Below are 13,053 nucleotides of genomic sequence, written 5' to 3'. Positions count from 1 at the left end.
TGGAGAGTAAGATTCAATAGTTTTGTACAGTTCAGTGTAGTGTCGGTCAGTACAGTGTAGCGCACTGGAGAGTAAGATTGAATAGTTTTGTACAGTTCAGTGTAGTGTCGGTCAGTACAGTGCAGTTCATTGAATAGTAAGATTGAATAGTTTGTACAGTTCAGTGTAGTGTCTGTCAGTACAGTGTAGTGCACTGGATAGTAAGATTGAATAGTTTTGTACAGTTCAGTGTAGTGTCGGTCAGTACAGTGCAGTACATTGAATAGTAAGATTGAATAGTTTTGCACAGTTCAGTGTCGTGTCGGTCAGTACAGTGTAGCGCACTGGAGAGTAAGATTCAATAGTTTTGTACAGTTCAGTGTAGTGTCGGTCAGCTGTGTTAGCCGAGTTGCGATGGCTAATCAATAAACAAGCCACCTTAAAAAACATGAAGAGGGGAAGAAATACATGAAAAAAACGGGATTTGAATGACTCTTATTCTATTCCTGATTTCAGTAGATTCTCGCATTGAAAGACGTGAAAAAGTACCATAAAAAAGATGCAAGTAAAGTAATTAACAGTTTACCAATTACCAGATTTCTTAGGAAGCTGAACAGTTTTATTCTTTTCTTTTTTTTTTATTTTCTTTCTTTTTACCTCTTTTCTTTCTTCATTACAGCAACAGTCTACGATTTTCGAGCTCGATATTGTCCCGGCAAACATGCATGCCCTTGTATGAACTAAGCTCGCCTAACATCATGCTCTGCATGTTATGGAGCTCAATGTAGTCATTCTCTTCAAGTTACGATGAATTTGATGTCGAGCTCTATGGTTGTGGAGCCTGATGTCCACTTAATCGAGCTCGATTGCTCGAGCACAATTGGGTATGGTATTAGGTATTCAAGCTAATTTCAAGTATTCAGTTGGCCTATAGTTGTCAAAAACTTTGCTGGTTATTTGCTACGGTTGCAAATACCCAGTTAGCGTAGCAAATACGCATAAGTGGATATTAGGTACGCTAGCAAGTACCCGGTGGGTAGTTGCTACCGTAGCAAATACCCACTCATTGTAGCAAATATGCATAAGTGGGTATTTGATACGGTAGCAAGTACCCAGTGGGTAATTACTACCGTAGCAAATACCCACTCATTGTAGCAAATACTCACTTGAATCGGTCTCTCTCTCTCTCTCTCTCTCTCTCTCTCTCTCTCTGAACCAATGCAAGAATATGAACAGAACCTGAGAGAACCCTTTTTGAAAAGGCTGCTCCTGAGGAACTAAAATGTACCCCTCGATGTTCTTCCCCAAATAGCCAGCTCAGTGAAGTAAAGTGTAATCAATTAAGATTTTACAGGGCTAGGATTTCAAAAAAAGCTGTTAATAATGTCAAGATACAATAAAAACAAGGAAACAGTTAAGGTCTGTGAGTTCTACTTCAAAAACTGTGATCCCCCAAGTCACAGAAGCACTGTTCTCAATAATGCACGGGAGACCTTTGTCCTGCTCCATGATATATTTATAGGATACTCTCTCCCTTTCTAGTTTGGAAGTAGGTCTTTGAGTATGCTGTGGTCTCTTTGACACTCCTCCAACCCCCACCCCTTCCCTATGGTGGGGAAAACTAGAGGAGTAAAGGTGGCTTTTTCAACCTCCGTGACTCTGTTGGCGTTGAGCTCTACACTGTAGCAATTAAATGTTAATGTACAATGTTAGGAAGTCAAGGCTTTCTTGGAATTGTTGTTGCTATTTTGCAGCATTGCGATCAGCAGATTACTTTGATGAGCGAGCATTGCTTGAATGTTTTGTTTTTGCACCTCCTGCTGTCATTCCATTAGTTGCGTGAGGGAATCAAACATAGATTGAACCAAAAGTATTGTTTTCCTGCTCTGGAATCATGATTTTAAAATATAAAAAATATGAAAATTTCAGGACTCAGAGCACAATTAAAAACTTAAAAGTGGGATGTTTTGTTCAGATCCACGGACCTTTGTCAGCCACAATGCAAATTTGAATGTTAAGAATTTTTATATATGGTCTCGAGGGAGCTAACTTGTGTGGTGTCATAGATGCTGTCTAATTTGAAGCCTTTGTCTCTGTTCAAAGACGGCTTACGTAATCTTACCTCAATTTTCTCCCTTATGTGGCGTTTGAATGTGTTATTCTCCCTGGCAAGAACGTTTGCTTTGCTGGAATCCACTGAATGACCTGTGAGCTGGCAGTGTTCATGAACAGCTGAGGAATCCCTAGAAAGATGTTCCTTTACTCGAGTTTCTAATAACCGAAAAGTTTTGCCCACATAATCTTTGTCACATTTTTGTCACATTAAGTGCTACACTGCCAACGTTTGTATAAACGTAACCTTTCCTTGTACTTGTACATGTTAGTTGCTGTGACTTTAACGTCTTCAGTTCCCACGGCCTGCTCCCGTCTGACCTTGTAGCTCAGTCGGTAGAGCGGCGGAGATCTAACCCGAAGGGTTGTGTGGGCCCAGTTCCATTGGTAGGGCTAACGCTTACATGGTTCATATCGGATAGAAATCTAGCACTTCACGTTACACGACACTCTCTTCAGTTAATTCTGTTTAAAATGTAAGTGCTGCACGGCCAATGTTTGTATAAACGTAACCTTTCCTTGTGATGTATAATACTGCCAAGTTCCTTGCCAAGATAGTAAGACCTCTTGTGGGTCTCAACGATCACCATATCATCAATAGTGAGGATTTCATCAACAAAATCGCAGATCTTGAAGTACCCCTGGGACAGAAACTCGTGGCTTACGATGTTTCGGCATTGTTTACAAGTATCACGATCAACAAAGCTATGCCAATTGTAAGATCGAAACTGGAAGGTGACCCAACTTTACCAGATAAATATTTTCTGGATGTACCACAATTATCCACCCTAGTTGAAATGTGCCTTTCAAGTACCTACTTCACATTCCAGAATGCATTCGGTAAGCAAAAACAAGGGACCGTAATGGGTTCCCCAATTTCACCCGTAGTCGCAAATCTTTACATGGAACACTTTCAGAGCAGAGCATTGGATACCACAGGTACCCCGCCAGCTATGTGCTATCGATATGTTGATGACATGATGACCTAAATTCATGAATGTGCAGTGAGCTCATTTTCCGATCATCTTAATTCCACACATCCAGTTCACTTCGGAGGAAGAAAAGAACAACAGAATTCAATTTCTTGACCCCTGCCTTGACATGAACGAGGATGGCTCAACGAAGGTCACCGTAGCCGGAAACCCACTCATACTGATCAATATGTGAATTTCCATTCTAACCACCACCTACAACATAAAAAAGCTGATTAAACACTCTGCTACTTTGAGGTCAGACCTAGGTGTCTAAAGAGGATGACAAAGTAAAGAAATTCAACAAGTTAAGCAAGTCTTGAAAGCCAACAACTATCTTGATTGAATGCGAACACTACCGAATGCTAGACCTGTTTCGAGTGATTGCGAAGAGTCTGTTAACGAGAAGAGAATATAATGCTTCAGTGCCATCAAGGGCACTTCGGAACGCCTCCAAAGAGCATTGAAATGACACCAGGTCACACTTGTCCACAAACCTTTCAATTCCTTAAGATCACAACATGTTCATGTTAAAGTACCCCTAACCCCAAAATGAATTTTAAATTGTTTGAAACTGTTCGAAACACATTGCTGCCTATTTATAGGCTTCAAAACTTGCGAAAAACCAAGCATCTCTTGTTCACGACCGAGTCAGAAGGGGAGTGGGTCTATTCCTGATTTGACGTCACAAACTGATTTACATTGCATTAACTCTTTGTAAACATGCTTGCAAAGTAGATCGTGACGTCAAATCAGGAATAGACCCACTTCCTTCTGACTTGGCCGTAAACAAAATATGCTTGGTTTTTCTAAAGTTTTGAAGCCTATAAAAAGGCAAGATTTGTTAGAAAAAGGAAAAAATGGCCGTAATGCGTTTCGAACAGGTGCAAAGATTCATTTTGTGAAAAAAATATTTTGGGGTCAGGGGCACTTTAAGGATAAAACAGAAAACCTCAAAAAGTGTGAAACAGTCTATCACATCCATTGCGAGCAATGTGACAAAGGGGCGAAACTTCTCGGTTATTAGAAACTCGAGTAAAGGAACATCTTTCTAGGAGTTCCTGATAATTGTCATAGCCACCCCTGGAGATAGCAAAGTAAAAGGCAAGGGAAGAGATATTTAGAACTTGTGTGGGTGAAGACGTTGGTAATCATGGTGGTTTCTGGGGCTCTGGGGACAATTCCAAAGGATAGGGAGGAGCAACTGGTGAGGATAGACATTCAGTTATCGTACATTTTGCTACCAGAAACTGTGTTGGTGGCAACTGCAAGGCTTCTTCGACAGGTGTTTGAATTCTGCGATGGCGGACAGCACCCTGAGGAAAAGCTACTGTACAGCAGCATTAACGTTTGACCACTGCCAGTATTACGTTTATGCTGTGATGCTTCAATAATATTGATACTGTATAGCAATACTGAAAATGAGAATGAGATTAAGGGTGATCATGGTCATGATCATGACAATGAAGATAATTAGAATGATAATGATAACATAAATGCAAAAATATCACAATTTTTTAACCAGGTAAGTATAGAGGATATCACTGGTAGCCTTGTAGTCTCATTTGACTCCCTCTTACATACCAATGGTTAATAGTGGTTAAAAATCCAAGCTGGTAGGAGACAGCAATCTGAATAAATGGATGACCTTTAATAAAATGCAGTTTAATTTGAGCTTTAACCTTGTGGGGTATTCGAGCAAAGGGTAAGTTAAAAAGACAATACAGATGAAATGAATTAATAAGCTGGTTGTTGATACCATATGAAAGCTTACAACTGCACATTAAAAAAAAAAATGGGAATACTGACTATCAAGTTAAGGTTACTGTATACCTTCAGGGGTGTCTCACGTCCGAGCGATGTTGCGCATCCGGTTTAAACTGCAGATAACTAAACCTCTATATCAGATTAAAGCTTATAGAACTGGCTATCAAACAATGTCAAGAATTTTGAAATTAAATGGATTCTCGAATTTTTCACGTTCTCTAACTGCGAGCGTCTGAATCACCTTTTCAAAGCCACAAGTCAAAGCAAATTTTGCTTTTCGCTATTTTATTTTGTTTTTCCATTTCCCGACCCAAAGTGCTTAAAAAAACGTCTCTGCGTTTTGCCATACTCAGTTGCAGTGAAAATTTACCGAATGTTTTCAAAATAGTATTAAAAAGATGTTAAGTGTTTGTACAAAAATCAGTCTCAGAGAAAAGTATTTTAAAATCAAAAACTGCAGAAACGTTTTTGTTGTTTATATATTAATCTAGCCAGTGTCAAATTTTGGGGCAATCGGACAAATTCCATTTGAGTTTTAGGTCTTCAAAGTGTCCGCTTCAAGTGAAAAAATTTCGAGAAAAAGGCATTAAGACTGTCAATCAAACGGGTAAAACCAGCTGTGAAACCTTGCAATGGTAACGCCATCAAAAATCAATCAAGTCAATCAAAGTATTTATTTAGCTCATGATAAGAGAAGATATATGTGTTAAATCAAAGTTTTGAAATGATAACATAATAATTTAATTAATAGTAAAATGGAAGGTAAGTTAACCTATTGGTGTTCTTGTTCCCCATCATTATGATTTAATCATCACTCTTATCGATTAGGATTATTATTATGATTATAATTATTGTTATTATTATTTTGTCTCAATTTGCTGTAATTGTTTCAGCCTCTCGTTTTTATCTAGAAAACTTGTTAAAAGAAGCACAATTGTTGAATTTGGCAAATAGCTCCTTCAGTTGGAAATTTTTAGAGGTGTTGAGAAGTGAAATACACTTAGCAAGTTTTGATTGTTATATAGTTTCCTTACCAGCATTAAGAAAGAAATGGTCACACTGACTATAGAGATAATTCTGGGAGTTACCGAACTGTCCAATTAACTAGTAATCTTCTCTACCTATTGTAATTAACACCTTTCTCTGTATTACTAAGGTACCTCTTCCACAAGAGGGCCTGCCCCTGCTCAAGTTTCACACTCTGTTACGAAAAATAGCGTTGCGTGACTGTCTAGAAGCTTCGCGAGAGTTCGTAGTTTGTTTATATTTAGGTTCATGCGTAAGCGTTTCTAAATCAGTGGGTTTTGTAATCTTTCTAATTTAGAAAGTTCTAGAAGTTTATTGTCAGAGTATATAAGTAGACGAGTCCTAGCGAAGTGTTTTCTAACTAGTTTTTCACAAGCAAAGAGAGTTGGCGTTAGCCGTTTTTATTCAAGTTGGCGGAGGCCGTGTAAGTTTATTGAGTACGTGTTGTTCAGAGTTTTACTTCGTGGAAACTACGTTCATTTTTGGAATAAATCTTCTTGTTGTTGTTCCGACAACCCTGCGTTCAGTTTAGTTTGCAAGCTACCTTTCCACTAAACATTTGAACTCGTAACATTGGGGGCCTGTCCGGGAGAGGAATTCATTCGTTTGCTGACTACAGAAACCAGGAAAGGACAATTCAAGAAGGAGTTACAGAAAAAGTAAGAAGAACTGTGCAAGAGAGTATATTGTGTTTTTGCTGTGAAATGCTGCTGTGGAAATGGAAAAGCTTTTGCAGATGGGGAAAGAATTCGGATTGCAAGGAGAAAAGCTTCTCGAGGTTGTGAGGGAAGAGGAAGAAAAAGAAGAAAAATGCAGACGACTAGAACAGGAAAGAAGAAGGGAAGAGGAGGAAAAAGAAAAGAAACGCAGAAAACTGGAGGAAGAAAGAGAAGAGAAACGCAGACAATTTGAAGAAGAACGAAGAAGGGAACAGGAAGAAAGAGAAGAAAAAAAGAGGCAATTAGAAGAAGAAAGAGAAGAGAGACGTCAAATGCTTGAGGAGGATAAAAGGAAGGAAAAGGAAGAGAAGGAGGAAAGGCGCAGAAGAGAAGACGAAGAGAGAGAAAGTAGGCGATAAGAACGCGAACTAAGAAAATTGGAGATGGAAGCCAAGCTGTTGAAACAAAAAGAGGCTACTGAAGCGGCAAAAAGAGAACATGAGCTGGAGATTGCACGTTTGGCTGTGGAGAATGCTCAAGGACGTCCTGAAGTGAGAGAGGATCGGGCTAAGGCACCTAAACTCCCCTCGTTTGTTGATGGCAAAGACGATTTGGACGCGTATTTGCAGAGGTTCGAGAGATTTGCCAAGACAGCTAAGTGGAAAAAAGATGGATGGGCAGCGAAGCTCAGTGCTCTGTTGTCTGGACGGGCAGTAGAAGTGTATTCACGTCTATCGGAGGACGCAGCTAAGGATTATGACAGCGTAAAGATTGCGTTAATGAAGAGATATGACCTTACCGAAGACGGCTATCGTCGAAAATTTAGAGCATCCAAACCAGAAGTTGACGAAAGTCCGGAGCAGTTTATTGTGCGACTGGACAGATACCTGTTACATTGGCTAGAGCTTTCGGATACTGCGCGAACCTTTGATGGTCTTAAGGACTTCATCATGAAAGAACAATTTTTTGACTCTTGCCCTAAGCATTTGTCAATTCACCTGCGATAAAGGGCACAAGAAACTCTAGCAAAGATTGCGAAGATTTCTGACCAGTACTTGTATGCTCATTTTAAACATTTGTTAAGCTCAGCGATCATAAAGCCAACAGTGCACCCTGATAGGGAAGAAGCCAAGAACATGCAGATTTATCCACCAGCTCTGCATTGCTTTAAGTGCAACATCCGAGGTCATAAAGCTGTCAACTGCTCAACCCGAACAAAGAAGTGTTTTCTGTGTGGCAAGCAGGGACATGAAGCTAGAAACTGTCGATCAGGTGGACGCAGATCAGGAGGACAAAGTAAGGATGGTAACCTTGTGCAGCATGGTCAAGGCCTGTATTAAAGATGATAAGCTGCTGTTAGCCTGTGGTAAGAAGATTCCATTGTTGAGTAGTGCTTGTGTTGAACTGTTGACTGGAGTGAGAAGTAAAATGCCTGTCGTGAAAGGTAGAGTTGGAGAGAAGCCTGTTGATGTCCTGAGAGATACTGGTTGTAGTGGAATTGTAGTAAAGAGGGACCTTGTGTCTGAGGATCAGTTTACTGGCGAATTTAATGTTATGCTGCTCATTGACAATACGGCAAGGAAAGTTCCCATCGCAAAGATTGATGTTGATACACCTTATCTCAAGGGCCAGGTGGAAGCGCAGTGTCTTCCCGATGCTGTTTATGATTTAATTATTGGTAATGTACCAGGCGCAAGAGCCGCTGACGACCCAGACCCAAGCTGGCAAGTTCCTGTACAAGAAGCTTGTGCTGTAACCACGAGAAGTCAAGCTAAGAAAGCTGGAGAACATATTCCGTTGAAGGTACCGGGTACCAAAGAAAGTCCTGTAGTTGATAGAGAAAAGCTCAAGCAGTTGCAGCTTGATGACGAGAGCCTACAGAAATTTTGGGAGAAAGAGGCCAGGCTGAGACTTCGTTTGAAGTGAAAGGTGGAGTTCTGTACTGCGTCTACAAGCACCCTTATGTGAACGGAGGTTAACCCCTGAAGCGGGTTATGGTTCCTGTGCAGCTGAGAAGTCGAATAATGGACCCCGCGCACGGATCGATCCTGGTAGGTCACATGGGAATAAAGAAAACGACTGATAAGATTCAAAGCGCGTTCTATTGGCCAGGCATTCAAGGGGACGTGACTCGTTATTGCAAGTCCTGTGATGTATGTCAGAAGACAGTTAACAAGGGTTCCGTACCGAAGGTTCCCCTAGAGAAGATGCCATTAAGTGACAAGCCGTTTAAGAGAGTAGCAATGGACGTGGTTGGACCTATTGTTTCCCCGAGTGAGGACAGTCATAGATATATTTTGACATTGGTCGACTTTGCAACTTGTTATCCTGAAGCTGTCCCGCTGAAGAACATTGATACTGAAACTGTGGCAGAAGCGTTGGTGGATATCTTTAGTCGTTTGGGAGTGCCTGAAGAGATCTGGAGTGACCTCGGTACGCAGTTTGTCTCTGAGTGTATGAAGGAAGTGAAGCGGCTTTTGAGCATTAAACAGCTCACCACGACTCCATATCATCCTATGTGTAATGGCCTGACGGAAAAGTTTAATGGAACAATGAAGAGCATGTTAAAGAGATTGTGCAGTGAACAGCCAAGACAGTGGCATCGCTATATTAACCCGTTTCTGTTTGCATATCGTGGAGTTCGTCATGAGTCTACTGGTTTTTCGCTGTTTGAGTTGCTGTATGGAAGAGTTGTCAGAGGACCGATGTTTATTCTCAAAGAGCTTTGGACAAAAGAGCTGGAGGAGCCTGAAGTAAAGAACAGCTATCAGTATGGGTTTGAGCTACGCGAGAAGCTTGAAGATACCCTCAAGCTGGTGCACACCGAGCTTCAGAAAGCCCAGAACAAAGGCAAGCATTATTACGACCGAAAGACTAAAGTCAGGAAGTTTGTACCTGGAGAGAAAGTGTTAGTGCTGCTACCGACCGACCACAACAAGCTCCTAATGCAGTGGAAAGGTCCATTTGAGGTTAGTGCTGTAGTTGGTCTCAATGATTATAGAGTGAGAGTCAAAGGAAAAGAGAGAGTTTACCATGCTAATCTACTGAAGAAGTATTTTGAGCGAGAGGATCCTGTTTCCGTCGGAGCAGTTGTTGTTGAAACGAACGCTAACATTTGTAAAAACGAACATGTTGAGAGTGAAGTAGAAGAAGTTGACCCTGTGGATAATATTGATTTCCTGGAGATTGGTGGTTATGTCGCGAAAGAGTCATTCAATGATGTGGCCATAGGAGATAACCTTTCTCATGAGCAAAGAGCAGAGTTCATGGATCTTGCAAATGGGTTTCAAAGCTTGTTCACAGAAGCCCCAGGCACAACAAGTTTGGCCCAGCATCATATCAAGCTTACATCCGACCAACCAGTTAGATCAAGACCATACCCAGTACCGTATACCTTAAGAGAATCGCTGAAGAAGGATATTACAGACATGATGAAGATGGGAGTCATAAGAGAATCAAGTTCGCCCTATGCTTCGCCTGTTGTAGTTGTTAAGAAAAAAGACAACTCAAATCGTGTGTGCGTGGACTATCGTAAACTGAACAAGTTAACCGTGTTTGATCCGGAGCTTATGCCAACTGCTGAGCATTTGTTCCAGAAGTTGAATGGTGACAAGTATTTTACCAGAATTAATCTGAGCAAGGGCTACTGGCAAATTTCTATTCCTGAGGAGGATATACCGAAGACCGCTTTTGTGACGCCTGACGGATCGTATGAATTCCTGAAAATGCCGTTTGGTATGATTAACTCCCCAGCGACCTTATAGAGAGCCATGAAGAAGCTATTGCGTGGACTGGACAACGTTGAATTTTATTGGGATGACATTTTGGTTCACACCCGTGCGTGGGAAGAGCACATCAAGGCGCTTCGAGAGTTGTTTAGAAGATTATTAGCTGCTGTAATCACCATAAGACCCACTAAATGTTTTTTTGGAGTCAACACCGTTGATTTTCTTGGTCACCGTTTGGAGGGAGGGTTAATTGGTCTTCATGAAGACAACGTGACGAAGATTAGAGATGCTCCAAGACCAACTACTAAGAAGCAGATAAGATCGTTCATGGGTTTGGCTGGATATTACAGAGATTTTATCCCTAACTTCGCAGCATTAGCAGCCCCGCTGTCAGACCTTACGCGTAAAGGCCAACCTAACAAAGTTGAATGGGGTGAGGCACAGGAGAAAGCCTATCAGAGTATCAAGGCCCTCCTAACAAAGGAACCAGTCCTTCGACTGCCAGATTCAAGGAAAACCTACTTTCTGCAGACTGATGCTTCAGACAGTGGTATTGGCGCTGTATTAATGCAGAAACATGATGGCAAGCTATTCCCCGTTTGCTTACCCTGCGAGCAGAGTCTCGTTCGATCTTCCTAGATAAGTCGGGAAGAGGAAAGTAGACTCTGCTCGCCGCCTCCACATTCTTTGATTTGCCGCTCATCCAAAGAATTGGATGAGTCAGTCCAGTTTCGACTCGTCAAACCTGTTTTTTTAATTTTTGCGCATGATCAATCACCACGCGTCATCAATATTTTGACATTTACGACAGCGTGGCAATTTTAACTGTTAGAATTCCCATGAGTTTTTCCTATGTGTGTCGGTTACAGAAACTTGTGTGACAGAAACCTATAAATTTTTCAGTAAAAAAATGAAATGGCATTTTAAGAGTATGGACTATCTTGAGTTTCCAATGAAATGATTCCTTGATTGTTGTGTGTTTGCCAGAGTTGTTGGAAAATATCCCGACTGTTTGTTTTCGTTTTGTGCTTTTGTGGCTACAGGTCACGCATGACTGACACCGAATACATTTAAATTTTTAACGCATGCTCAATGCGAAATGTGGAGGCTGCGACCAGAGTCTACTTTCCTCTTCCCGAATTATCTAGGACGACCCAAAGAGACTCTGCTCGCAGGGTACCGTTTGCTACGCAAGTAAAAAATTGTCAAGTGCAGAGCGTAATTATTCAACCATCGAGAAAGAGGGTTTAGCCATTGTTTGGGGATTCAAGAAGTTTAATCTTTATCTGTATGGAGTTCCCTTTGTGCTACAGACAGATCACGAGCCACTGAAGTACATGAACAGTGCGAAGTTTGCTAATGGACGCCTAATGCGCTGGGCTATGTTTCTTCAGAGTTTCAACTTCACAGTTGAGGCTATCAAGGGATCTGAGAATGTAGGAGCCGATTATCTAAGCAGAGTAGAGGAATAACTTAAGAGACACTGGACTGCCTCCTCAGTTGGTACTATTTAACTAATTTTTTCGTTGTTAGTAGAAATTTAGGAAATTTCTTCTCAAGAGGGGGTTATGTTACGAAAAATAGTATTGCGTGACAAGCGTTACTTTCTAGAGGCTTCGCGAGAGTTCGTAGTTTGTTTATATTTAGGTTCATGCGTCAGCGTTTCTAAATCAGTGTGTTTTGTAATCTTTCTATAATTAGAGTGATTACTAATTTAGAAAGTTCTAGAAGTTTATTGTCAGAGTATATAAGTAGACGAGTCCTAGCGAAGTGTTTTCTAACTAGTTTTTCACAAGCGAAGAGAGTTGGCGTTAGCCGTGTTTAGTCAAGTGTGACAGAAGCTGTGTTTATTCAAGTTGGCGGAGGCCGTGTAAGTTTATTGAGTACGTGTTGTTCAGAGTTTTACTTCGTGGAAACTACGTTCATTTTTGGAATAAATCTTCTTGTTGTTGTTCCGACAACCCTGCGTTCAGTTTAGTTTGCAAGCTACCTTTCCTCAAAACATTTGAACTCGTAACACAGTCCTCGGCAAGGCTTCAACTGATTGCATCTGGAGGACCGGCGCCTGTAAGATCTGTCAACTTTCTGGCTTATGGTGGCTACTCAGTGGAAATCCTTGGTGGCAAACATTTCAAAACACCAGATGGCGAGTTTGTAGAAATAAAGAGCGGCACTCAGTATGAAATACATGTAAAAAATTCACATCCTTATGGTAAGGACCCTTACAGCATAATACAGGATAATTGTATATTTCAAAAATACAGTAACTGGAAAAAAGTGATTTTTGTGTTGTTAAATGAAAGAAAATTCATGCTGCAGCCCATGCAGTCTGTCAATTCTTTGTCACCAACAAAACCTCATGTGTTTTAGTCGTGATGAGAGTTTGTAACTTGTTAAGGTGTTGACAGCCATTCCCATTGAAAACATTGAGATTCGCCAGGCCAGCCCTGATGCTGAGCTGCGTGATTATCATCATCAACTATCCTTGCACTTGGTGTAAGATGTTGTAAGAAAGCTAAAAATTCTTACCCATCCCAAACTTTTTTGCAATTAAAAGCTATAAAAAAACTTCCTTTATATTTGAGGTCGTCAGAATATCCTTAAGGACCTGTTTAAAGGGGTAGTGTCACGCTATTGTACTCAAACTTGAAAACACTAAAAGGCATCTTTGCATCAATGAAGACCAAAAAATAATGCTGTTTTGTTGCCAATAGCCATTGACATGCACTGAAGGTGTTCTTTGTTGTTTGCAGTCCTAGATGGATATGATGAAAATGGATTGAAACTTTAAAAAATAGCGACTTTTTTATT

General features: G+C 40.8%; 1 protein-coding gene across 1 annotated transcript in view; it reads left to right on the top strand.

Annotated features, from left to right (window-relative positions):
* The window catches only part of LOC138018717 (uncharacterized), a 69,505-nt gene that overhangs the window by 32,528 nt on the left and 23,924 nt on the right, over positions 1-13,053 (top strand). The gene's annotated exons all lie outside the window — the stretch shown is intronic.

Source organism: Montipora capricornis, chromosome 10, assembly GCF_036669925.1.
Source record: "Montipora capricornis isolate CH-2021 chromosome 10, ASM3666992v2, whole genome shotgun sequence".
Lineage (NCBI taxonomy): Eukaryota > Metazoa > Cnidaria > Anthozoa > Scleractinia > Acroporidae > Montipora > Montipora capricornis.
Note: the sequence above shows the minus strand (reverse complement) of the source record. Positions and strands in the feature narration are given on the sequence as shown.